The sequence below is a fragment of the Staurois parvus genome, unplaced genomic scaffold (assembly GCF_062004578.1).
Source record: "Staurois parvus isolate SC_StPar_1 unplaced genomic scaffold, SC_StPar_1.0 ptg000403l, whole genome shotgun sequence".
In the NCBI taxonomy this organism is placed as follows: Eukaryota; Metazoa; Chordata; class Amphibia; order Anura; family Ranidae; genus Staurois; species Staurois parvus.
In genome coordinates, this window is record NW_028318199.1 from 4,537,001 (window position 1) to 4,563,655 (window position 26,655).

Here is a 26,655-nt window from a genome sequence, read left to right on the forward strand (position 1 = left end):
TGGCTTTGCTGGTGTCTCCCAGCACTTCCTGGTCAGTGTGGACCCACAGGGTGGTCAGGAGTGATGTCCGCTCCAGGTACAGCAACTTCTCGGCCTTTTGGCTAAGATCAAGTGTAGTATCTGTTCTTATCAGTGTCCAGTGGGGGTGCTACCGGCCATTCTGGCTGTTGTATAGTACCCTCACTGGTATGATGGGGGTCCGGAAGGCTGGACCGGAGGGACAGAAACCAGGGAGCGCCATGATTCGTTCTAAGGCCTTGGGAGTAATTCCTCTGGGAAAGCTGGAAAGACCCAGTACCTCCTGGTTTGGACAGATCTGCCTTGGTCTGGCCTGGGACTGAGGACGCAAAAAGTCCGCAAACTCAGTGCCCCCTGGGGAAGACGCTCTCAGGGGTGTCACTAGTAACACTTGGGTGTGGGACCCCACGGTGTGAAGATGACACATGGCCACTGTTTTTCACCTCTTTTTGCACAGCGCCCTAAGGACCAGGTCTTTTGGCTAAGTCCAGGGCAATTTTTGCTACGGGCCTCAGGGCCTGGTCTGTGCACAATTTGGCACGGTACCACTTTTTTATTTTCTATTTATTTATTATGCACTCCCACGTCTTGTCACTTTTTGCTTTACTTATGTGTGTTTTTTTCACGGATGGAGGGTGTGGGTCCTCGGGCCTACCCTGAAGTCTAGGGGGAGGATGTGTGGCCTTTTGGTTCCTTCCTCCCCTGATCCCTAGGGGGTTTTCTCTTCGGGAGAACCCCCTGACCTAGTACTGGATGTCCGGCTTCGGCTGGGCATAAGGAACGGTGGTCCACCAGGCCTTTTGGCCAGGAGGACCAAATGGGAACCTTGTCCCTGTCAGGAGCTTCGCGCCCCGGGGGATCAGGGTAACGGTTCAACCCCTTCGGGGGTAGGACAAACACACCCCTAAGTGCACTTTTTCGTGTGGTGTTCGCACTTACACTTTTTTTGTGATCACTTACGGGTTTTTCGTTGTAGTTTGCACGTCTGCGGACTTAAAAAAAAAAAAAACAGTAGGCATGGCACACCTTTTGGAGCATGCATGCTCTTTCATCAGGCCATAGAAGGGGGCATATATTGGCAAAAGATAGTGGCGGATTATTAGTGCCCAGCCAGTTCATGGAGCAAGTGACATCAAGCTTCCCTCTCTTAAACTAATTAAACTAAGCACTCTTAAATTAAAATACAATAAACATATAAAGAGAATACTAAGGGAAAATTATGCAAATTCAGCATGTAGCTCCCAATGCACTATAACATAGAGACCATAAGGGTCCTGTATGAATAAATAAGTATGTAAAAATAAAAATGTTTGTACATAAACAGGTGATTCAATAATTTTGAAAATGTGTATACAAACATTCTAGATGATAATAATGCTACCTATGCCATTTGGGAAAATTACAATAATGTAGAGTAAGCGAAAATAAAGAATAGAAAAATAATTAGAATCGTGGAAGGATGGCCAGCTACCGAAAATATTAGGAAATGGATAATTTTATTATTGCACACTGTAACTCTTTAAAAGACAAATTCTTGGAGAAAGGTTACCCCAGCACACATGCAGAGGAAGTCTATGCCCTTTATCTCACTGATGGGGTCAAAGTAAACAGAAGCAAGACACCCACTTGTACGCCACAACCTCTCAGGTTCACTACCCAGTTCCATACGCAGTTCAGAAATATGGAGCATATATTACAAAAACACTGGTCCACATTGCTTGAGGATCTCCACCTAAAATCATCACTTACAGTCAAGCCCAAATGTTCCTATAGATGGGCCCAAAATATTAAAAGAAGAATAGCCCTAAGTAAGGTCAAAGGTATTCAGGCCAAGATAGATCCTTCTCTAACCTTCTCTTTCATCAAAGGCATGTATCAGTGCCATAAACCAAGGTGTCTTACGTGCAAGCATGTCTGACATGGACAGAGAGACTTCACCAAGAAGGGTAAAACTTACCCCATTTCTGAGTACCATACCTGTTCATCTGAATACGTGGTCTACTGTCTCGCTTGTCCATGTGACTTGCTGTACATGGGCTGTACCATCCGGACCCTCAGGAAGAGGTTTGGGGAAAACCATCGTTTTGTCGAGGACGGCATAGAAAAACACAGTATCTGCAGGCACTTCCTGGAATTTCACCAAAAATCTTCTCAGGGTCTGATGGTCTGGGTCATTGAGGCCATATCCGGTGATCTACCAACAGCAGAACGTTTTAAACATCTTTGTGAAAGAGAGATATTTTGAATCTATACCTTGGACACTTTGGCCTCTGGCAGATTGAATGAGGAAGTTGAAGTCAGCACAGGTCTCCAAATATTTTACGGATGTGTCTCCTTGACATTGTCTCCACTGTTGTTCTCCCTTTTATTGTTAGGCAAGCTGACAATTTTTTGGTGGTGGAGTTGTATAGGGGGTTCCATTGCCCCTCCCATATGTCTCTTGGTGCCGTTTTTTGCCCTCATTTCCTTGGCACTATGGTTGATCCACATGTTGCATGTTTGTTTGTACACCATGTGGTTTGCTTGTGCTGGGTAGTGATTATCTTATACTCTACGATTACATCCACTCACTTGATACCTTTTAGTGCTTTAGCTTATACATACATTAATTTCCTAATATTCCAGTAGTTGGTCATCCTTCCACGATTCTAATTATTTTTCTAGTCTTTATTTTCTTCTACTCTACATTATTTTTATTTTCCCAAATGGCATAGGTAACATTATTATTATCATCTGGAATGTTTGTATACACATTTTCAATAATATAGAATTACCTGTTTTGTATAAACATTTTTATTTTTACATATCTATTTATTTATTCATACAGGCCACTATGGTCCCTGTGTTATAGTGCATAGTGAGATAAATGCCTAATTTGCATAATTTTCCTTTAACATGTTCCTTATATGTTTATTGTATTTTATTTATTGTATTTTAATTTAAGAGTGCTTAGTTTAATTAGTTTAAGAGAGGGAGGCTCGATATGTTTATTGTACTAACTTATGATGACACTTGGGCCTCTCCAAGAGTTGGCTGGGTGCTATATTCCGCCACTATCTTTTGCCAATATATGCCCTCTCTATGTGCTGATGAAGGAGCATGCATGCTTTGAGAATGTGCTGCGCCTACTGCTGCTGTATCTAGAGCTGACTAGGATGTGCTGGGAGTTACCAGCACAGCCAAGGACAGTATGTTGCAGACCTGCCTGCAGCGGGACTGGACAGGAGCTGCACAGTGGTTGACACCAGTTTGACAAGCGTTCATTTGACTACTACTATTGTGAGTTACCAATTTTGTGGAAATAAATTATTTGTTTTTATTTCTGTACTTAGATGGCACTGCTTCTCTCCTTTTTATAGAGTAAATATTTTGCCACCAGTTCACAAGTAATCCTTAACGGAAGTCTGCTGGGAAACTGGCACTCTCCAATAGCACTCAGTGGTTCACATCATTATAATGTCCTAAGTGACATGCAGATACAAAGAGACCGACACAGTGGACTTCAGTGGAAGAGTTCCCATAAACAGAGCAGCATTCAGAAGGCAAGGGCAGTGGAGAAGAAACGTTTTTTTCTATTTTCCTTTTTTTATTTAAGAAAGGCATGCGATATGAAACATAGCCACATGCCATGACAAACCCTGGCACAGCTGAGTAGTAGAAATAACTGCTAAAACTAACTATTGTGTACTGTATATTGTTTGTGCAGAGGCAAGTAATATCCATTTTTGACACTGAAAAAGCAGTCAGAAGAAGTCCTATGACAACAAGAAAAATACTTGCAAAAATATAACTAGTAGAAAACCTACAGGGTCCATTGTCAACTGTTGCTTGCTCTGCAAAGTCTCCAAAATTTTTACCAACAAATATTAATTATAGGGCAAACACAAAACAAACAAAAAACCTCTCTGTTATTTTGTACGTATACCTGTTTGGAATTTTCTTGATAGGATCACTTTAAAATGTTACTAAACCCACAACAGTAAAATCAGTCTGTATATGCAGTAAAGCATGCTTGTTATACTTGCTGTGGAACCTCAGGGGTTAATCCTCTGCATTGTGTAAAAACACGGTTTTATCCTGATTTCTCTGATCTTTCCCTTTTCCAATGTCCCCTCTTATCTCCTGATAAGACATATCGCGTGGAGTCACTCTGTACATGCTCAGTTTGGTGTGTATTGCTAGAGAGTTTTTTTTTTTCTTGGGAAAGTGCATGTGATCAGCACAGGGCCAATCAGCACTGTCCAGACAGAAGTCAGGGGTCCTGCATATTCCTAGAACAGAATGAAAACTCCTCCTACAAGCTTTAACATGTACTCGGCTGGACACTGTTAGACGTCACAAGACTGCTCTAACTGCTGATGAGAAAAAGTATTTAGCTTTTTATATTTACTAAGATAATTGCACTTCCATGTTCTGTGTACTGTGCAAGACCAGATATAGTGAATGCAGGGTCCTGGGTTTAGTAACACTTTAAGGCAGGGTTCCCAAATTCTTCTTTTCCTTCAAATCGGACTCTTTCCTGCAGGCCACTCTAAAAAATGCTCTCAAAATGAGAGCTGGGTATCCTGAGTATGACTGCCTAAAGGCTGACATTCTTACTCTAGGTAAACGGTCCTACATAGGGGTGTAGAAGCACTTTAATCAAAATTCAGTTGCTGCTGTACAAAAGCCTTGAATGTGCAAACAAATTTTAACCTTAACCTCAATGTAGTTGCATATACCGAAAACTTGTGTTATGAGACGTAGAGTTTAAGAGTAATAAATATTATATCTTGTTTCCATGGTGAGATCTGTGAGATACTAGTCTTAACCGGTTCCCATCTGGCCTATAGCAGAATAACAGCCGGACAAGATCAATTTTGTTCAGGCCAGGTGAGACCATTCTCATTCTGGGAGGACATCATATGATGTCCCCCCCCCCAGACTTTGTGTGCAGTGCATTGCTGATGGGCAGTGGGCAATGATAACGGCTCTTTACCATGATTGGTAATGCGCTGTGTCCAAGGGAAACAGCACATCACTGATCGAGGTAAAGAGCCAATGACAGCGGCTCTTTACCACATGATCACTATGGCCAATCACAGTGCATCACAAATGTAACTCACTGCCTCTTCTCCTCATACACAGATCCTGTATGAGGAGAAGAGATTCCAGAAACTGTGAGTTACTGATATGTGTAATTACTGTGTACAACATCCCACTGTCCTAGAATAAAGTGTACCTGTCACATCGCCCATCAGTGCCCATCAGCAGTATACCTGTCACCATCAGTGCCCATCAACAGGGTACCTGTTACCCATTAGTGCCCATCAGCAGCATACCTGTCACCCATCACCCATCAGCGCCCATCAGCAGTGTACCATGTCACAAATCTACCATCAGCGCCACCATCAGCTGTCTACTTGTCACACAGCCACCATCAGCAGTGTACAAGTCACACAGCCACCATCAGCGGTGTACACGTCACACAGCCACCATCAGCGGTGTACTTGTTATGCAGTCACCATCAGCAGTGTACCCTTCATTCAGCTGCCCATCACCAGTGTACCCGTCCTACAGCCAAATGTTCAAAAAACTTTCTACTAGTGAGGAGGCATTTCAAATCCTCAGTATGACGGATGAGAGCAGTAGGGAGCTCTCACCGTCTGATTCCGATTCGGAGTACAAACCCATCAAATGTAGTGGATCAACAACTAAAATGGAGGAGAAAACAATTCCTCCTAAAAGGAGAAAGCGCTCTGAAAACCAGGCAGCCACCAGCAGCACTATATGCCCCAATGATGAATCGGCAAACACTCATAGTGCTAGACCCCTAGATGAAAGGCCCAGTACTAGTACTGGGGTATCACATCAGACCCCAAGGATTAGGGCCCATGCAAATCTCCCAGATGCACTTACGAACCCATTATTGCTGCCCTCCAGCTCGGGATTAGCAAGTATCTCCCCTTTCACTGAACAGTCAGGTGTTCAGGCTAACTCTGAACATATTTCAGAAATTAATTTTTTTTTTTTTGCCTAACAGGTTACTTCAGCTCATTGTGGACCTGACCAATCCTTTTGCCCAGCAATATTTGAAAACAATACCAATTCATCCTATGCAATCCGTTTGAATGGAGTTGTCTCATAGTGGAGAAGTTCAAATTATTTTTGGGTCTCACAATTAACATGGTGCTTACAACTAAAGTGAAGAACATGTTTACTGGTCCACCCACCCTGTCCATCACATGCCACTTTATTCAGCTGTAATGCCCAGGTCACGCTATGAAATGATCATGCACTCCCTGCATTTCAGCAACAATGTAGTTTCCTCACCAAGATCAGCCTGGCTATGATAAGCTATATAAAATTCACCCACTACTAATTTTTTTTTTCTCAGAGATTTGCTAAAGTGCATGTCCCTGACAAAGAAATCTGTGTGGATGAGTCCCTTGTCCACTTCACTGGCCAGCTGGGAATCAAGCACTACATTCCCAGTGAAAGGGCCAGATATGGAGTAAAGCTCTGCAAGCTGTGTGTATACGTTCCTTGTGTAAGAAGGCAAAGATTCCCAGCTCCAGCTCCCTGAGTGCCCAACTTACATCGGCACAAGTGGAAAAATTTTCTGGGACCTGGCATTTACACTATTCAAAAAAGGTTATGCCATCTATCTGGACAATTTGTACACAAGTCTATCCCTTTTCCACAACCTTTACCTTCAGAAAACCTGCGGTACCACCCAAACAAACAAGAAGGGCATCCTACAAAATCTGGTAACCACAAGGCTACAAAGGGGGGAATCAGCAAGTTTGAGGAATGATAGTGTTGGCCATGAAGTTTTGGGATAAGAGAGATTTGTACCTCCTGCCCACCATCCACAATGATACCTCTGTGGAAATTTACGGACAACATTGTCCCATCCAGGGGCACACTGACAACTCGTGGGGCCCCCGGGCAATAGGGGATCATGGGGCCCCTGTGTCCTAGCCCAAACTCAAAAATGCCTATGAAAAAGGTACCAGGGGAATCTCATGGGGCCCCCTACTGACCTCGGGCCCTCGGGCAGTGCCCGAATTTCCAAATGGTCAATCCGCCCCTGGTCCCATCCTAAAGCCAAGATTATAATTTCTACATAGCAATGGATTTCAACGATCAGATGCTACAGCACTATTTAGCAACAAAAAGGTCCTGTTTCTGGTAAAAAAAAAGGTTACACTTTACCTTTTTCCTTTGGCCACTTATAATGCGTATGCCACCTATCACAGATCCATGGAAAGACCCACTACCTTTCCACTGTCTTGGGGCTCCAGGGCCTCCAAAATTGTAATAGGTTCTCAGGTAATTATATGTGTAATCTATGCCCCTAGAATACCTAAAGGTGCTCCCTTGGATTTTAGGCCGCTCTATGTGGTTAGGCTTTGAAAAAGTCTCAAAAGTGGTATTGCCATACTCAGGAAAAGTAGCAGAATGCATTTTGGGATGTAATTCTTCGTATTTTCATGTTGTGTGTTAGAAATATTTTATGAATTGACTGTAAAAAAAAAAGTCTTCATTTTCTTTCCACTTTTTCCAAAAACTTGTGAAAAAATGACATGTTCAGAAGACTCATTATGCCTCATAAAACATATGTTTGGGTATTTGATTTCCAAAATTGGGTCATTTTGTGGGTGTTTCCGCTCTCCTGGTGCTCCATGGCCTTCAAAAATGTAATAGGTTGTCAGAAAATTAGATGTGGAATTTATGCCCCTAGAATGCCTAAAGGTGTTACTTGGATGTTGGCATCTCTAAGTATCCAAGCTGTGGAAAAGTCTCACACATGTGGTACTGCCATACTCAGGAGGAGTAGAAGATGTATTTTGAGGTGTAATTCCTGGTACAGTGCATCCAGAAAGTATTCACAGCGCTTAACTTTTGCCACATTTTGTTATGTTACAGCCTTATTTCTACATGGATTCAATTAATTTTTTCCTCAACATTCTACAAACAATACCCCATAATGACAACGTGAAAGAAGTTTGTTTTGAAATCTTTGCAATTTAATAAATATAAAAAACAAAAAACACATGTACATAAGTATTCACAGCCTTTGCTCAATACTTTGTTGAAGCACCTTTAGCAGCAATTACAGCCTCAAGTCATTTTGAGTATGATGCTACACGCTTGGCACACCTATTTTTGGGCAATTTCTCCCATTCTTCTTTGCAGTACCTCTCAAGCTCCATCAGGTTGGATGGGGAGCATCGGTGCACAGCCATTTTCAGATCTCTCCAGAGATGTTCATTCGGGTTCAAGTCTGGGCTCTGGCTGGGCCACTCCAGGACATTCAGAGAGTTGTCCCGTAGCCACTCCTTTGTTATGTGGGCTGTGTGCTTAGGGTCGTTGTCCTCTTGAAAGATGAACCGTCGCCATATAGTGTAAGGTCCAGAGCGCTCTGGAATAGGCTTTCATCAAGGATATCTCTGAACATTGCTGCATTAATCTTTCCTTCCATTCTGACTAGTCTCCCAGTTCCTGCTGCTGAAAAACATCCCCACAGCATGATGCAGCCACCACCATGCTTCACTGTAGGTATGGTATTGGTTTTGTTTCTCATGGTTTGAGAGTCCCTCAGGTGCCTTTTTGAAAACTCCAGGTGGGCTGCCATTTGCCTTTTACTGAGGAGAGGCTTCCATCTTGCCACTCTACCATACAGGCCTGATTGGTGGAGTGCTGCTGAGATGGTTGTTCTTATGGAAGGATCTCCTCTCTCCACAGAGAAATGCTGGAGGTCTTTCAGAGTGAACATAGGGTGCTTGATTACCTCCCTGGCTAAGGTCCTTCTCCCTTGATCGCTCATTTTGGCCGAGCGGCCCACTTTAGGAAGATTCCTGGTGGTTCCAAACTTCTTCCATTTACGGATGATGCAGGCCACTGTGCTCATTGGGACCTTTAATGCTGCAGAACTTTTTCTGTACCCTTCCCCATATCTGTGCCTTGATACAATCCTGTGTCGGAGGTCTACAGACAATTCCTTGGACATCATGGCTTGATTTGTGCTCTGATATGCACTGTTAACTGTGGGACCTTATATAGACAGGTGTATGCCTTAATCATATCCAATCAACTGAATTTCCCACAGGTGGACTCCAATGAAGTTGTGGAAAAAGACTTTTGAAATTGTGAGTTATGTTTAAATGTACAAAGAGAAGATCATACATAGATCAATTCAAAATTCAAGAAAAAAGTGTATCAATCAAAAAAAGTGGGTGATCAAGAACATAGAAAAACATTCTAAAATCAAATTAAACATAACTCACAATTTCAAAAGTCTTTTGTAATTTTTTATTCTTTGACTGAAATGAACGTTTGTAAACAAAAATAAAAACAGAAAAATGGAGTACAGAACAGAGAAGCACAATGTTACACATACAAATGTAATGCCAAACTAAGGATTGCATAATGCACAGAATGACAATTTCTGTTGGTTCAGTGCCAAAGGGCTATGTCTTGTATAGGCAATTGTCATTCAAAAGCCCCCTTCCATAAAGAACACAAGGGTCTGTTTAATTTACTCCTTAGAAAATGTATGTAGCAGTCTGTCTTGCACCCATCACAAGGCACAGCACAATCTTGTTAAGGTCTAGAATGTACTATTCAGAAATGATGTCAATCATCAGTCTCATATTGATCATATAGAAATCAGAATATGTTCTTAGAGATTGCCATTCCTCATTTCTTGTGAGGATTAGCTTGTCTCTGTATAGGACAGCAGAGCATCAATGTTCTGGCTTGAGTAAGTGTGCTTATGAACTAACAAGGATAATATAATAAACACTCTATTATTGACACTGAAGTAGAAACAGCTGCCAGTGCTAATGATTATGTGTCCTTACACTAAAATTCAAAAGGAACACCCTTTTCCAGGTAGATGGCTGCATTACTTGTAACGCAGACACTTCCATAAACATCTTGGTTCTTTGGAGTCACTGTCTAAGGACCTAACACCATTTGACAATGTGTACATAAACAAAATGCTTATCTCATGCACTGCTGAATAGACCCTTCTATACGTGGGACTGGGAGAGGGAGCTAGAACATTGTATTATAAACAGACATGGAGAAATAATTTCCAATGACCTTTAAAATGGATATAGCAAGCCAGTCAGTAAAGAACTAAGGTTTGGGCTGAACTGAGTATGGTCTGAACCATAGGGAAACTGATTGGGTTTTTAACTTGCAATCCTGTGACAGTTGCGATAGTAGATTTCTACACCCCATAGTTACACGTAACAAATGGGCAGGGATGCTGGTGAAATCAGTGATCCAGTGTGGCCACATAGAAATATTTAGTAACTATCGTTGTCCATATATGTCCACATGACCATATTAGGTCAATGCTATCACCAGCATGCCTGCTCCTTTGTGTGGCTGCAAGAAATTCTATGGAAGCAGCTGATTGGGGCAATGGCCTGCTATCATGTGACAATTTTTCTTAGCTCATTCCTACCAATTAAAGGTATATAATTACAAGGTCATGACAAAATTATATAAGTGTCCTGCCAAGCTACATAAAATATTCCCTTCAGTATCCAATGCATGTTTCTTCACATTTGGTATTCCTGTCACCATATCCAATATTACAGGATCTTTAGTCTATGTAATCAAATCACAGGCTTGGACTGGTCAGATACCCCAGAAGGGGACTCTCACTATATATTGCCAGGGCCTTTTAAGGTAGCAAAAAAGAGCCATTTTAGATTAATGAGGAGCAGTGGGTTGTTAATCCATGGGGGAATTCAGGGTTGTCTGTAATAGGTGTCAATAGGCTGGGGTAAATTGACATCAGGTACTTACAACACGTTTCTTGTTTTCATGCATTCGTGTTGGCTTTTGGTGTGACAATGATGTGGGCTTGGAGGAAAGATGAGTTAAAGGCCTTGAGTAATAAGACGACAAGCAGTTCTAAAAAGGATGTGTAATACTCTGATTTTGAGTTTCTCTTTTAGTTTCTTCAAAAGCCTTCACCTGTTATTTCCCACTTTGGTGCTTTGATTTGGATTCCATGATACTCTGCAGTTCCCTATGAACATTAAATAGTTCCAAGGCCATATTGAGGGCCCAGATTGTTTGTGTTGTGTTCCAGACAGTGCTGTTTAGTCAATTTCTATAAGAGTTTTGTCCTTCTTCAGTTTTAGTGTTAAACTGATGAATTCTTTATATATTGTACACTTTTTTGCTATCAAAATGCACAATGGCGAAAAGATCTCTGTGGATGTAATTTCAGTGAAGAAGGTAAGATACTTTATCTCCTGGGTACAATGTGTGCCATGTATTGACTAGTCCTAGCAACTGAAGAAGGCTCTTTACCTTTTCAAGTGCCCTAAAAGAAATGGATATTATGCCTACTGAGATGTTTTTAATTACATTACACAATTCCAAAGGAGTGCTGCTCCCGGTCAGTTTATGACTGCATTTGCCTGCTTAATTAAAGGAACCTGTTTGCCCATCACAGACAGATATACACATATAATAATTGAAGACCACACACTGAAAAGTGCATTTGTTTACTTTGTTTTTCAATTTTTTTATTAGAGTTCGCAATATGCAGGAAACCTGTGTCAGGTATTTCCTTGTTATGAGCTGACTTCGGATATCCCAGATATCTGATCTGACATTTGTGTTGGTCAGTTCATTAGATTATGATGGATTTGCAGCAACAAAAGTAAATTCAAAGACGCTAGGGTGATGGATGGTACTGTATATCCTTTGCCAGGGAAGAAGGAGCGCCCAATGTCCAAAAGAATGCACTTTTGATGGTAGATTTATTTAGATTTATTGAGAATATCGACAAGTACATCAAACCAATGCATTTCAGGAGAAAAGACTTTCCCTTCTTCAGGGCCATTGAACAAGTAGAAAAATTATACAGAAAAACAAATATATGAAAAAAAGTGTGTGTGTGTGTATATATGTATGTACTGTATGTGTGTGTGTGTATATGTGTGTGTATATATATATATATGTGTATATATATATATATATATATACATATATATAAATAAACCAGGTGTGTATTAAAATAAAAATACAAAAACAAGAACATTATGTCAATTATGTAGAAGCAAAAGCATGAACAGGTAGTCCCAAGATAAAATATGTTGACAAAAATGTATTTATCAAGAGTTCATGATCACTAACAAAGTAATCAGAATAGAAGTAATATCAATAATAATAATAATAATAATAATGGCAATAATAACTGAGCCATAAAAAATATCATACAGAGAAGAAAAAGACTTTTCAAGCACCAAAACTACAAAAGAAAAAAGGTTTTATATAAAAAAATACAAGTTTATTGAACATAGTATATCAATAAATAGACACAATATATAAAACATAACTTCTGATGCAAATGGCCATGATTGGACTATATATCACCAAAGAAGAAAACTCCAACGCATTTCAATCCATTGAATTTATAATTTGAATCTTCCAACAGACTTAATGTATTTTAATCTATGGTTTTTATGATCATGCTTAGTATTCATTCACTCAGTTGGACCACTGAGGGGTCTGTTTGCATAGACGATGACTGGAATTAACAAGGATCCTCTGAATTTCTGTTTTTATGAATGGCGATGTGAGTCATTCTTCATATGGTGTATGTCTTTTTTTTTTCTCCATTATTTAATTATTTAATTATTTTCTAGAATAGTGCTTATGGCTTTTCAACTGAAGAAGATTCAAACTATAAATTCAATGAACTGAAACGCATTGAGGTTTTCTTCTTTGGTGACATATAGTCCAATCATTGATATTTGCATCATAAATTATGTTTTATGGATTGTATCTGTCTTTTCATTTAGAATAAAAACAAAAATAAAGTGAGCGCTTTCAGCATCAGCAGCTATGCATCTTACTAAAGGACGGTTAGTCCATATATTTACTATACACCCCACGAGTTTTAACTGTTTTTACCTGAATCTCGAGATTACCTGAATCTGTTTTTACCTGAATCTTGGCAACAGTTTATTAAAGCTTTTAAAATACTACACTATGGGCATCTTCTTTATGTCTCCCTTGTGGAGTCATTAATTCCTCAGAGCCCACCCCTGGATCCAGATCCACCATACTGCACAGAGGAGGGAGTTCCTGCTACACAGGCTGCTACACCCACTCATCCCTTAAAAGGGGACCTCTGGTTACTGGACCCATATATCACCCAGAAGTGTCAGACGCACCACCCATCCAGAGGGAGGATATCTCTATATCTGGCTTAACCTGCTTCCTTAAAGGGGACCTCGGATGATTGATTTATATGCGTATTATCTTTACGCATCTGGTGAGTGCGTATTCTTACCCCACCTTTAAAAGCACAAGCACTGAAGTACTGCCATAGTGGGCACTCTACACACGGATTGTCACCTTATTTATATAGACATTATTATTTACTATTAGTAATTATCCATTTATAGCGCTGCACTTTATATGTCTTTTAATTTATATACTATGTTCAATAAACTTTATTTTTTATAGAAAACCTTTTTTCTTTTGTAGTTTTGGTGCTTAAAAAGTCCCTTTTTATTCTCTGTATGATATTTTTTATGGCTTAATTATTATTGTCATTATTATTACTATTCATATTACTTCTATTCTCCTGAAATGCATTGGTTTGTTGTACTTGTCGATATTCTCAATTTCTTATGGCTCTGCAATTCTGGGATAAGCACCTTTTTATGTTTATACATTTGACCAGCACTATATATTTTCAGTCAATAATAATAGTACTGAAACCTGGAAAATATATAGCCAGTGTGGGAATCTTTCCCATTTAATAGCGCGTAGCAACAGGTTAGTCATTAACTATTTTTTGCTTCAAATACACACAGCTTTACATTATCTAACATCATCTATGTCACAGAAATATATTCACACTGTGAATTGCACTAACAGGTCAGGTCTTAAGTTGTGTACATCACATGTTTCCATTGCAGAGTCCTTGAGGGTTGATGATCACTATTATTAGTGTTGGTATCACTATTACTATTATTAATATTTTTATTTTATGTTTTTTCTATTGTGTTTATTGATAGATTACAGTTATTATTGCCGTTCTTATTATTACTATTGATAATATTTCTGTTCTGATTATTTTGTCCGTGACCATGAACTTTTGATAGATAAATGGAGTCTCAAGTAAAATGGAAGGTAGAATTTTTGTAGTGAAAAATAATTTGGGTTTTAATAAAATTAGAAAAGATTATTGAAATGCACTTGCCAGTTTTGTATAAGGATGGTATTTATTCAGAAATTTTAAGGAAGTGAATTAAAGTGGTTTTCAGTTGAACACCTAGTTTAGTAAGATATCTATTCCCTAGTTATTTTGAAACAAAAAGAAGTACAGTATAGTGAAACATGGCTTCACTTTAAATGCAACTACAAACATGGTAAGTAAAATAATATTGTAACTGAGATAATGAGTGCTAACAAGGTTGAAGGTTTTGCTTAGTACACAGTGTGCCACGTGTATAAAATAATAGAGCAACAGCTCCAGGATGAATATCTCTGTGAAAGCTATAAGCAGGTTGTCCTTCCAGAAGCTCACTTTAGAGATCTGGAGGAGAAAATTGCAACACTGAGTAGAACAAACAACTTTTATTCTTCTGCTTACTGAGCAGGTGGTGAGTGGGGCTGATGGGGAGAGTGGAGGGGTAAGTCAGGATGATCAGGTAGACAGATGGGTAAGTGCAGTTAGAGGCAGTGGTAGAAGCTCACTGAAAAGGAAGGCCAGTCCTGTGTTTGAGCAGCCCTAGATGTCACTGCTACCCCTAACAGACTATTTAGTAAGGGTAATGAGGTGTAATGCAAAAAGATCTAGACTGTTGGTGGTAATTGAGAATGCTATACTTTGAAGGACTGATAGAATAATCTGCCACCAGAATAGCCCAAACTTTACAGTTTAATGTACCCCTGCTGCCAGGGTTCAGCATTTGGTGGGCCAGGTAAATTGCTGGGAGGGGCTGGGCTTGACCCAGCTGTCTTGGTCAATGTTGGGATCAATCGCAGAATACAGTAGAACATGGAGGATTCTGAGGAATCAATTTAAAGAACTAGGCTGCAAGAGAAGGGATTCAAATGGTATATTCACTGAAATATCACTAGTCCCATGCACAACACATGAAAGATAGTGGGAGAACTGAATGCTAAAAAGCAGGTGTAAGAGGAAGGATATCAGTTTCTAGAGCACTGGGCTCACTTTTTATCAGGGTGCAAAATGCATCAATAAATTAAAATGTTTGTTCACCAATGCCATACATTGGTGAAGACAGGGTAAAATTCAAAGGTGGTGGTGTCTGTCAATGTGAGAAGTGACCTCAAACTGAAAGAGAGAAGAGAGCCTTGTTGGTGGAGACTGTGATGGCAATATGAGTGTGCATACTTCAAAGTTAATTATTGGAATTTGTTAAAGGCCACCCAATATTAATGAGGTGGAGACTCAACTTATTGCACATAAAGAAAGCTGAAAGGGCTGGGACAGTGATAATAATGGAGGATTTCAACTACCCTGAAACTAAGTAATGACCCTGCTGGGACAGTAAAAGGGTGGAAATTGATAAAACTATTACAAGACAATTTTATGTTATGTTTTATAGAAGCCTAACTAGAAATGATGCTCTGCAGGTCTGATTGATTAATGCTAGTTTTCATACAAAAGAACATCTGTGATCTGTGTAGCAGTGACCAGAATACAATTTTATTTAATGTTGGCTGTAAAAACAGCATAGAAGAGTGAATTTTCCAAAACTGCCAGCTTCTCTCCAAGATTAAGACTGGGAAGGAATATTTTCATAGAAGAACACAGAACAGAAATGGAAATGCTTCAAATCGACTGCATGCAAAAACATTGCAAAATATATTCCCATGGGCAAAAAGTTTAAAAGGCTAAAAATAAAAACTATGTAGCTCATGCCCAAAGTTTAAAAAGCTATAAATAATAAGAAAAGCCTTTAAAATATAAAAATGAAAGAACACTATTATTTAAAAGTTACAAAGAATATAACAAAATATGTAAAAAGGAAATGAAAACCACAAGTGTTCAAAACTATTGACAGGTTGCAAAAGAGAGTAGGACAAATCCCCAAAATATTCTTCAAATATTTTATCAGTAAAAAGGCCATGCCTGAACTTATAGGCGCTTTACAATATAATTTGGAATTGGTGACTAGGGACAAGGAGAAGGCAAATGTGTTCAATACTTTCTTCGTATACACAGAAAAATAGGTGAGCTCAAGTCCAAAATAAGGATAGTATTGGCAGTGTTCTCAGACAGCTGAGCTGCTTATTTCCGTTATTTCTAAGCCTTTGTTTCTAACTTTTAAAGACTATTTCATGACTGGTGTTGTACCACTGAATTAGCTTAAGACCAATGTGGTCCCTATTTAAAAAGGGATCAGAGTTTTTTTTTAAGTAACTGTTTTTTTAACTTCTATGGTCAGAATGATATTTGAGGGATTAATAAAAGACCACATAGAACAGTTTTTGCTGTAAAAGAATATTTTAAGCAATGGACAGCATGGATTCATGAAAGACTAAAGTTATCAAACAAATATGACCAAACCAATGCCGACTTTAAGATGTTTTCTGAGATTCTTGCCAACCGGTTGATGCACCTTTTCTTTTTGATAATTTACCCAGACTGGAATCAGACTAGGTGGGAAGCGAGGGATAACTCTGTTAGAGAAATCCAGCTTATTCATTGGGCTTGTATGCAACATCAACCCCCTTCCTATCTGGTGCTTTCTCCTGATGCTGAGAAAGCATTTGTTTGGGTTGATTGGTGCTTCCTCACGGCTGTACTGGAGAGACTAAATCTCGGCCCTCAAATGTTGAGTTGGATCTTTTCGCTTTATGCCTCACCCACCTCCCGGGTTAAGGTTAATAGTTCCTTGTCTTCTACTTTCCCCATCTGGAATGGTATGAGGCAGGGGTGTCCCCTTGAACAGCTCTTGTTCACCCTCACCTTGGAACCCTTGCTCCCCAAGCTTCAAGCCTTGCCAAATTCATGGAAGGTGGCACTTTGATTCCATTAGATTCTCTTAGGGGATGATATGGCCCCTTCCCCCTAGATGTTTGGTGATACCGCCAGCTTCACCATTTTTTCCATACCCAGGGGCTCCTCTCCCAGCTTATATCCATTCTAACAGTGTTTGAATGCCTGTGGGCCACCTCCACAAATAATCTTGGTCTTACACCAGTTACTACTTTCCACTGCCTTTCAGTCTAAACTGAGATATATCAGGGAGTGCAAGCTCACTGAAGAGCAACTGCAACACACTATACACTAGTATACACTTCCTGACTCACTCCGAAACTATAGACACACAATCCCAGGAAAATAATTAAAAGTTGTTGACCAGGTGGTTTTGAGCACCTGTGGCTCTTGCCTGGATTTAATCAAGACCCAAAGAAATTACCCAAAAATAAAAATTATCAAATATATATAAAAGAACAAAAATAAAATAAAGTCCCAATATGGAAAGTGTCCAAATAATGTGTCCAAACAAAGATCAATTTCTTGATAGGAAGACGCTTCCTACTCCACTGAAGAAGATGCAAATCAGTCACAGGTGCTCTTCAAATACCTCAAAAAACAAAATCTCAACATAGTATATTACCTTTTAAATCCCAAAACTAAAGTGCCACACGTGTTTCATGCAAAAAAAACCACTCCAGTGTCACAGCACTCATGTGAGAAAAAAAAGAAAAAAAATTTCTTTTATAAATATCACTGCAAACTATATATAAAGTGCATAATTACCCTAAAACAACCAAATTCCAGCTTGTAATCAACCACATATGTACAGAGTGTCCTTAGATTGGTATCCTCTTGTTCCTCAGGACCTCACAAACAGACCAGGAATCAGTATGTGAATTATAATCATATATAAAATTTATTGTAGCCACTTACATATAAAAACGATAAGATCAGCAAGACAGCATCAAACTCCTCATGCCCAGTATATGATCCCCTTTCCGTGTGTAGAGGGTCTCCCGATCACCAGGTAATTCCCCCTTGCTACTCCTATCCAGCACTATCACTTTGTAGCTCAGGGGGACACCTGAAGTGCACCGTTACTCTCCAGACCTCCAACACACAGGGATTCCAGAATCCAAAATGGCTGCCGCAGCACTTCCGGGAACGTCACGTGCCCTGGCGCGTTTCGTCTCTTCTGGACTTTGTCAACAAGGATAAAACTGGGATTAAGACAATCTCCAATATATAGCAAATCCAGTGAATAAATGTCCAATGTAAACAATCCCACTCCTTAAAGCATATCCACTGTAAAACGTGCCCACAATTTACTCTTAAAAGTATCAGTCATCCTTTCCTTTTTGGTGCTCACTCATTCCAACCACATGTGAATACACTCACCAGAACTATTGACCCTTTACCTTAATAAGTGGACCAATATGCACTTGTGGCTGTTGCCAAGAAGTATCAATGACTTACTTACACTGCCATGTCCTGGCAACCCTGATTGACAGCTTAGTCTAAGTATTAGAGAACTGCTCCACTGACTCACTACCGTGTGCGAGCATGCTTTCCAGAGAGGGGGAAATGATGATACATTTTCTGCTGTCTTTTATTGGATTTCCATATTAACCATATCTTACCTGCTACTGTAAGCTAGAAAACAAAACAAGCTATCAGTGGGTCTTATTTGCTAACATTTATGTATGTACTGTATATGCTATGTAAACATAATAGGATTTATTTGCCACTAAATACATGACACAATACATGTATATTGAACCATGTTACGCCACAGACCCCCATAACTTGTGGGTATATGATACATACAGTGCATATATAAAGAGATCCTTATATTAATATTACTAAATATCATATTTATATGCAGTATAGTGTACATCCCCTAACATTAAAAATCTTTAAAAAATCTAAATGTTTATAAATAAAAGTATAAAATGGAAACTAAGGCCCGAATTTACTATTGAGCCTAGGCACATTTCTGTGGGCTAGCGTCTACTTTTTAACCGCGAGCGTCTACTTTTAGACGGCAAAGACATTTACTAAAGAAAGCGTCTAAGAAGTAGACGCGAAATCGAATTTACTAATGAGACACAGTCCAGGAAGCAGACCCAAAAAGCAGACGTGCTAAGAAGCACATCTAACACCATGAAAAATCACTGCAGAGACATATTTCCATTGAAATTTGCTTTGCCAAATATCAGGACATCATTTTTAACAATATCTGACATTTAAAAAAATTTTTACAATGTGTAAATAGTACTTTTTTTAAGGCTGCTTGTCACATTAAAAAACTAGACGCTTTTCCAGCGGCTCTGGCTAATAGAAATGCGCATGTGCAGAAAACATGTTAGACGTCTTCCGTGGGCGCTTTCTTTTTAGACCCTGTTCAATAGTAAATCTCTATGTGGAGTCTACTGACAGACGGCAAAGATCGCGTCTACTGTGTTTAACAAACAGCACTAGGCATATCTTTCTGTATTCTAATTTGAATTGCTTAGTTCTTTTGATTCTATTTTTGTTTCTTATCCTTTTTAATTATTTCTGTAATGATTTTACTTTTTTCAAATGTCTATTTAACATTTATTTTGACAGTTGAATATAAAAAAAAAGGTCTGCAACAAGAAAAAAAAAAAAAAATGCATGGGGTCCCCCCTCCCATCCTTACCAAGCCCTTCGGGTCTGGTATGGATATTAAGGGGGAACTCCAGTCTGAAATTTTTTAAAAAAACAGCGTGGGTCCCCCTCAATATCCATACCAGACCCTTATCCGAGCATGCAGCCCGGCAGGTCAGGAAAGGGGGGGGGGACGAGCGAGCGCCCCCCCTCCTGAACCATACCAGGCCACATGCCCTCAACATGGGGGGGTGCTTTGGGGCAGGGGGGCTCCCTCCCCAAAGCACCTTGTCCCCATGTCGATGGGGACAAGGGCCTCTTCCCCACAACCCTGGCCGGTGGTTGTGGGGGTCTGCGGGTGGGGGGCTTATCAGAATCTGGAAGCCCCCTTTAACAAGGCCCCCAGATCCCGCCCCTCCCACGTGAATGGGTCTGCGGTACATCATTCACAAAAAAACAAAGTGTTGTGTAAAAAAAACACAGCACAGGGTCTTTGACAAGTCCTTTAATAAAACAATGTCCCCCGAAGTAGATCCAACATTAATCACGGCGGCGGCGGCGATGAGAAAAAGAAAAAAAAAAGAAGTTCCTGTCCCGTCGGAGGCTTCCCGCCTTCTGAAAAAAAGTCTCGCTGACAGCTCTTAAATAGGTTAGGGGCGGGGCCAGCCGGGGACATAATCCGAGTGACCCCGCCCCATGTGACATCATTGATGTCACATGGGGCGGGGTTTCTCAGATGATGTCCCCGGCTGGCACCGCCCCTTACCTATTTAAGAGCCGTCAGCGAGCGGATCACCGCATAAGGCTAGTAAGCCTCGTCGAGTGCGGAACGGGTTTTCAGTTTTTCGACGAGGGGGGCTTCCAGATTCTGATAAGACCCCCGCCCGCAGACCCCCACAACCACTGGCCAGGGTTGTGGGGAAGAGGCCCTTGTCCCCATCAACATGGAGACAAGGTGCTTTGGGGGGGGCCCCCCTGCCCCAAAGCACCCCCCCATGTTGAGTGCATGTGGCCTGGTATGGTTCAGGAGGGGGGGTGCTCGCTCGCCCCCCCCTTTCCTGACCTGCCGGTCTGCATGCTCGGATAAGGGTCTGGTATGGATTTAAGGGGGAACCCCACGCTGTTTTTTCTTTAATTTTGGCGTGGAGTTCCCCCTTAATATCCATACCAGACCTGAAGGGCTTGGTATGGATCGGAGGGGGGACCCCACGCTGGTTTTTTTATTTTTTTCGGCGTGGAGTTCCCCCTTAATATCCATACCAGACCTGAAGGGCTTGGTATGGATGGGAGGGGGGACCCCATGCTGTTTTTTTTTATTATTATGGTGCTGGTTTTTAAATGTAATTCTGTTTTTTTTTGGTCTTCACTATAGCTCAGAAATTCACCTGTCACTTCCCCCGACTAAAAGAGAAAGTTTTGAGATTATTTCCTTAAAGGTAACAAGATTGACTTTTAGTTAATTAAAATTCAGACATTTTTCTCTAACTTTGGGGAAAGTGACAGCTAAGCTTGTGAACTATAGTGAAGGACTAAAAAAGGGCACGTCATTAGCATTGAAAAATCAGCACCGACATACACTTCGTATTGTGAACCAAATGATTCAAACATTTATAAAACAACCAATTAATTTTAAGGGTTTGGCATTTGTACACCAAATATGACGTTCCCCGAGGCGTTGGTAAACCGAGGTACGCATGTATTAGTATTGCAATCCTTTGTATTGGGATACATAGAACCAACATAGATCTGAATTGGCAACATAGCACAACATTTGGGTCACATTTGAGATATCTGGCTAGTTACACTGACCTTTCCCAGGGACTTAGGGTTGATTCACACCACAGAAATACATGCAATGCAGCTCTGTGGATTAGTGGTTAGCACTACTGCCTCACAGCTCTAGGGTTGTCGGTTTACATCCCAACCATGGCAAGAAAGTAACATGATCTCCCAGTGTGGCTGTCTTCAAATAGATGTTCTGGCAACATCTTTGCTTTCTGTCTAAATGATCCCTAGAATGTGAATTAGAATGAGGCCTTGTCTGTTCAAACACATTCAAAGCTGCACCTAATGTGAATGTCAAACAATGGTTTGAGATAAGGGCCTAGACTACTAATAGATTTGATAATGCTGGTTTACACTCCACCCCCTTTTGTGAAGGATTTGGCAAGCAAAGAGCTGAGAGAGAGATGAGTAAGAGATACATACCAGAGAGTGATAAAGAGAGAGAGAGAAGAGCGAGAGATACATACTGAAGAGTGATAAAGAGAGACATGCAGAACAGTGAGTGAGAGAGAAGAGCGAGCTAGTGAGACAAAGAAGAGCGAGCAAGAGATACATACTGAAGAGTGATAAAGAGAAACATGCAGAACAGTGAGAGAGAGAGAAAAGGTTTGGCTGGGTAATCCACACATCAAAATTGTTGCAAATACTGGCGTGGATTTTCCCCCCAAATGCATAGCAGACCCTTATCCGAGCAGGCAGGTACCGCACGCCTTCAAAGATTTATTTTCTTTGTTGATTTACCTGCTTCGTTCACACTATATGCAATTGAAAATTGCGCTTTAAGTTGCCAATTTTAATGTGTTTTCTAGAGAATTTCAAACTAGTTGTGTTTTCAATTGTGTTTAGCATTGCGATTTCTATTGGAGTCTAGATGTGAAATTGTTATTAAATGGCCAAAAAGTTCAACAAGAACTACCTTTGAAATCGTGCTACAACAAATCGCGTATGTTAATACACTCACATTCACGTTCATTATATCCAATATCATGTACGATGTCATTTCTCAAATCGCACCTGAAATTGCACACCCTGGATGTGACTTGTCATGCGATTTGCATGGCAAATTGCACACAATGTTACTGGGGGCTAACACCACTGTCACATCTAATCCGATGCGCCAATTGCCCAACTTACAGTGAAGTTGCACGAGTTCACAATCCAGTTGGATGTGAACAGAGCCTACAGTGGACAATAGGGTGCGACTTGGTCTGCGATTTGCAAGTCGCATGTCATGCCAATTGCATGCCAAATTGCAAACAATGTTACTGGGGGCTACCCAGTCACATTAAAGCAGATTTCTAAGTGGTGTTATTTACACTACGGTCACATCATGTGACTTACATTAACGTCGCATGATTTCCAAGTCAGGGTACATGGTGATTTCAAGTGCAATTTGCAAGAAATCTGACACAGATCTCTCTGCAAATCGCATGAAAAATAGTGTATTCATTACTTTATTATTTCTTGCGGCTCCGTCCAAGTTGGAACCACATCAATATGAACGCTCCAATAGCGGCCACATTGAGTGGGACTTGGCATGTGATTTGCACAACATGCAAGTTGCAAATCGTATGCAAAGTCACACCCTATTGTCTGCTATTAGAGCGGTCACATGGGTGCATTTCAAACACTGATTTCTTAAGTAGTACATGTACTACTTTAGTGGCAATTTGCATAGAGATCTGTGTCAGATGTCTTGCAAATTGCATTGAAATGGTCAACTTTACTGTAAGTTGCAGGATTTGTAAATCAGCTTTGCCCAGAGTGTAATGTTTGTTGATGTTTGATTTCTGGAGTGTTTTGCCAATTGATGGGAAATTCACCATACTAGTCAAATCGAATTGTCATTTTCAGTATTGCATGCAAGATGTGGTCATGTGACTGTCTTAACTCATGCGATAATCTGGAGGGAATTGTGACCATAGTAGCAATAAAGGTTCCCATTGGGGTTCCCTTTCACATCCCTGCTCAATGTTCTGTTGTATCCTGCACACATACATTTCACTGTATATTTATTTCTGATTTGTGTGGCCTGTATACCAAGGGTTAACACAGGTAGGAAGAGGATTCATCAGGTGCAAACACTTTAACTGACCAAATGAAGGACAGTGGTGGGTGTAGGCTTAATTGGGGGTGGGGCCTTGTTTGGCATGCTCCAAATGCAACCTAGCTTATATAAAGACGTGCAGTAGTGGGTGATTTGGCCTGTTACTAGGCTGTGTGATTTTTGACTAAGTCCTTGCTTGTTGTGGTTTGGGGAGGAAGAGATTTTGTGCTGAATTGCCCCAGACAACACTCAGGCTGTGTTTGGAAGTGGGCTGGAAATGTTTGCATTTTTTTGGCCTTGTAAGGTGTGTTTGTGTGTTATTGCACAATGTTTGTGTTTTTTCTCTTTGCATTGAAAGCCTAACACATGTCAATGGTTTTGTTTAAAATCTGCTCTTGTTTTAATTTTGCTTGCTTATTTAGACTCCAATGCATTTTTCTGACAAACCTGTTGAGAAATGTATGTGTAGGGGATTTGTAGAGATGGGAGGGGTTCATTTTTTTTCACATATGTCTTGTTTTCTTGATATTTTGATCTGTAGCCCATTTTGTGAATAGATCTTTATACTAAGTGATTGTGTATGTAAATTTTATGGGCACGAAAATGTTGCTTGATTCATCTTCCCCTTTGTTTCCTGTGATAACCTGAGCATGCACAGTTCATTAGAAGTATCTTTAGAATGTAAGCTCTTATGAGCAGGAGTGTTTTATTTTAGCCACATCAATCCTATTTTTTTGTGACTCACACTAAGAAATTGACTGTACCTACTTGTTCCTGCTGTCCAAATAAATGAAGATATATTTGATCAATAAATGTTTGACCGATGTTTTTGTGGTTATTTTATGTTCAATATACGAACAACCTTAATAGTTACTTTGTATACTTTTAAAATCTGCTCAAATGTAGCTTGTAAGAGTAAAAATATGCAAGTATGTCCAAACTGCCTTTTTTTCCATAAAAAAAAAGCCCCCTATTGCACCACAAGATTATGTACCAATGAATAGGTCATATTCAATGTGCAGCGAGGTTCAGCTTTTCTACAACTCTATTCACAGTAATAAACTAGTCCCCACTGTATGTTGATTTTTGGCCTTTGGCAACAAATATATATATTAGCCAATGTTAAATAAACAATTCAATGAGAAACATATATTCGTGAAAGCTACCATAGTCGTGCATAGAAATGCGCGATCGCGCACAAATAAACGCCAAGCAGCTGTCAGATTAAAACCTGTGTTCATACAGCTGCTTTGTCCCCATAGTGTAACAGGTGGCTCTAGCCACATAAACAACCCACTCATTCATGCTGTACAGGCCAGAGGACCTGTGTGAATGGGGCATTTTTTACTTTTTTTTTTTTTCCTCAGTTTGTTAATTTCAATGGCCTGCCTATTGTGTGGGAACATGCAAAAATACTGCAGGCATATTATTTTATTTTCAAATATTTTATTGAAAAGGTTTTTAACTTCAATACAAAAATATAACCAGTAGAATTGTCAGGTACACATATACATATTGACAACATGAAAGGGATAGAAAGGTGTGGCAAGTCCCCACCAAACGGCCGGGGAACTTAATACCGTATTCAAATGTACATGAGAGGTATGCTCATTTTCATGTGGACCATGTTGGAGTATATGGATCTTAAAGGTGGATATAAGGTTAAGTAGGGAGTAGAAAGAGGGAGGAAGAGAGGGAAGGAGGGGTGGTTAGGCACCATTATCCTTATCTTTGAGGTATGCGTTCTATTAAGATTAAAATCAGTAATCAGGTATTTGAACCGGTGGGAAGGTGTAGCCATCGAGACCAGTGTAATGTAAATTTATGGTACATGGAGTTTCGAATGGCCGTTCTTCTTTCCATCTCACACTGCAGATTAAGATCAGTCACCAGGCGTGATAGCAGGGGAGAGGACGTGGATCGCCAGAATTTGGTGATGTTGATCTTAGCCGCCGCTAGGATGTGTACGACAATAATGCGTGAACTTGTGGGGAATTTGTCTATATTTATATGAAGGAGGGCTAGGGCAGGATTTGGGGCCACAGGCACGTCTGTGATTGAAGAGATCAATTGGAAAACTTTATTCCAGTAAGATTTAAGAGATTTGCATGACCAGAGCAGATGGAAGAGTGAGCCAGTTTCCCCACAATGTCTCCAGCACGCCTGTGACTGCTGGGGGTAATAGAGAGATAATTTAGTAGGGGTTAGATACCATTGGTGGAGGATTTTCAGATATGATTCCCAATGGGCACTACATTTTGACGCTTTAAAAGTAATATTGAAAATCCTTTCCCAGGGGTGTGGGCTTGTCGAGAGTGACAAGGTCTTTTCCCAATTTGTCAGGGATGAAGTAGATGTTGTAAATTGCGCTACTGTTAGAAGTGTATAAAAAGTAGATATTCCTTTCTTCGGATAGATGTTCCGATTTAGGAATTGATGTGCAGTGGCCGGAATTTCTATTTTGAGTGGTATGTTTGTTTTATGGAGAGAATGGATTATGCGCATATAAGTGAATTGGTCTTTATCAAGGAGATGAAATTTCTTCTGAAGAGTTTGAAATGAATCTGGATTTTGGGTGCTGAAGAGGTCTTGGATATAATGTATACCAAGCTTTGTCCATGAGGCCAGGTTCAAGTGTGGGGATATGAAATATAAGGATGAAAGCGGAGTAAGGATTTGAAGATTATCTTTGTGGGAGCAAGTGTAGGTCAAAAAGTCGTGCCAAGCTAACAAAGAAGCTTGCACGCATGGGTGTGTATGTAAATGTTCCACGTCGCACGGGGCACAAATAAGGCGTCTGTCAATGAGCTTGGTGTGTGCATGGAAGCCTCCATGACAGTCCAAGTTTTATCCAGAGATGGGTGCCACCAGAAGAAGAGCTGGTCTAACAACACGGCTTGATAATACGATTTTATATGCGGGAGACCTGCTCCACCTCTGGCAGGCGGGCGTATTAAGAGGTTTGTCGTACATCTAGGGCGTTTGGAATTCCATAAGAAATTATTCAGGATTTTTTGGAGTTTGGAGAAGAAGGTGGAGGGGGCCGGGATAGGCAGAGTGCGGAAAATATAGAGTATTTTGGGCAGTATGCACATTTTTATAGTTGCTATTCTGCCTAGTATTGAAAGAGTATTTGTGCGAAAGTTTTTGAGCTCTTGTGGGATTGTGTCAAGTAATGGCTTGA

At 40.3% G+C, this 26,655-nt stretch overlaps 1 protein-coding gene and 1 pseudogene across 1 annotated transcript in view; both read left to right on the plus strand.

The window, feature by feature from the left end:
* FSTL4 (follistatin like 4) overlaps positions 1-26,655 on the plus strand; it is a 1,219,954-nt gene that overhangs the window by 657,600 nt on the left and 535,699 nt on the right. The gene's annotated exons all lie outside the window — the stretch shown is intronic.
* On the plus strand, positions 82-183 carry LOC149455110 (U2 spliceosomal RNA; annotated as a pseudogene).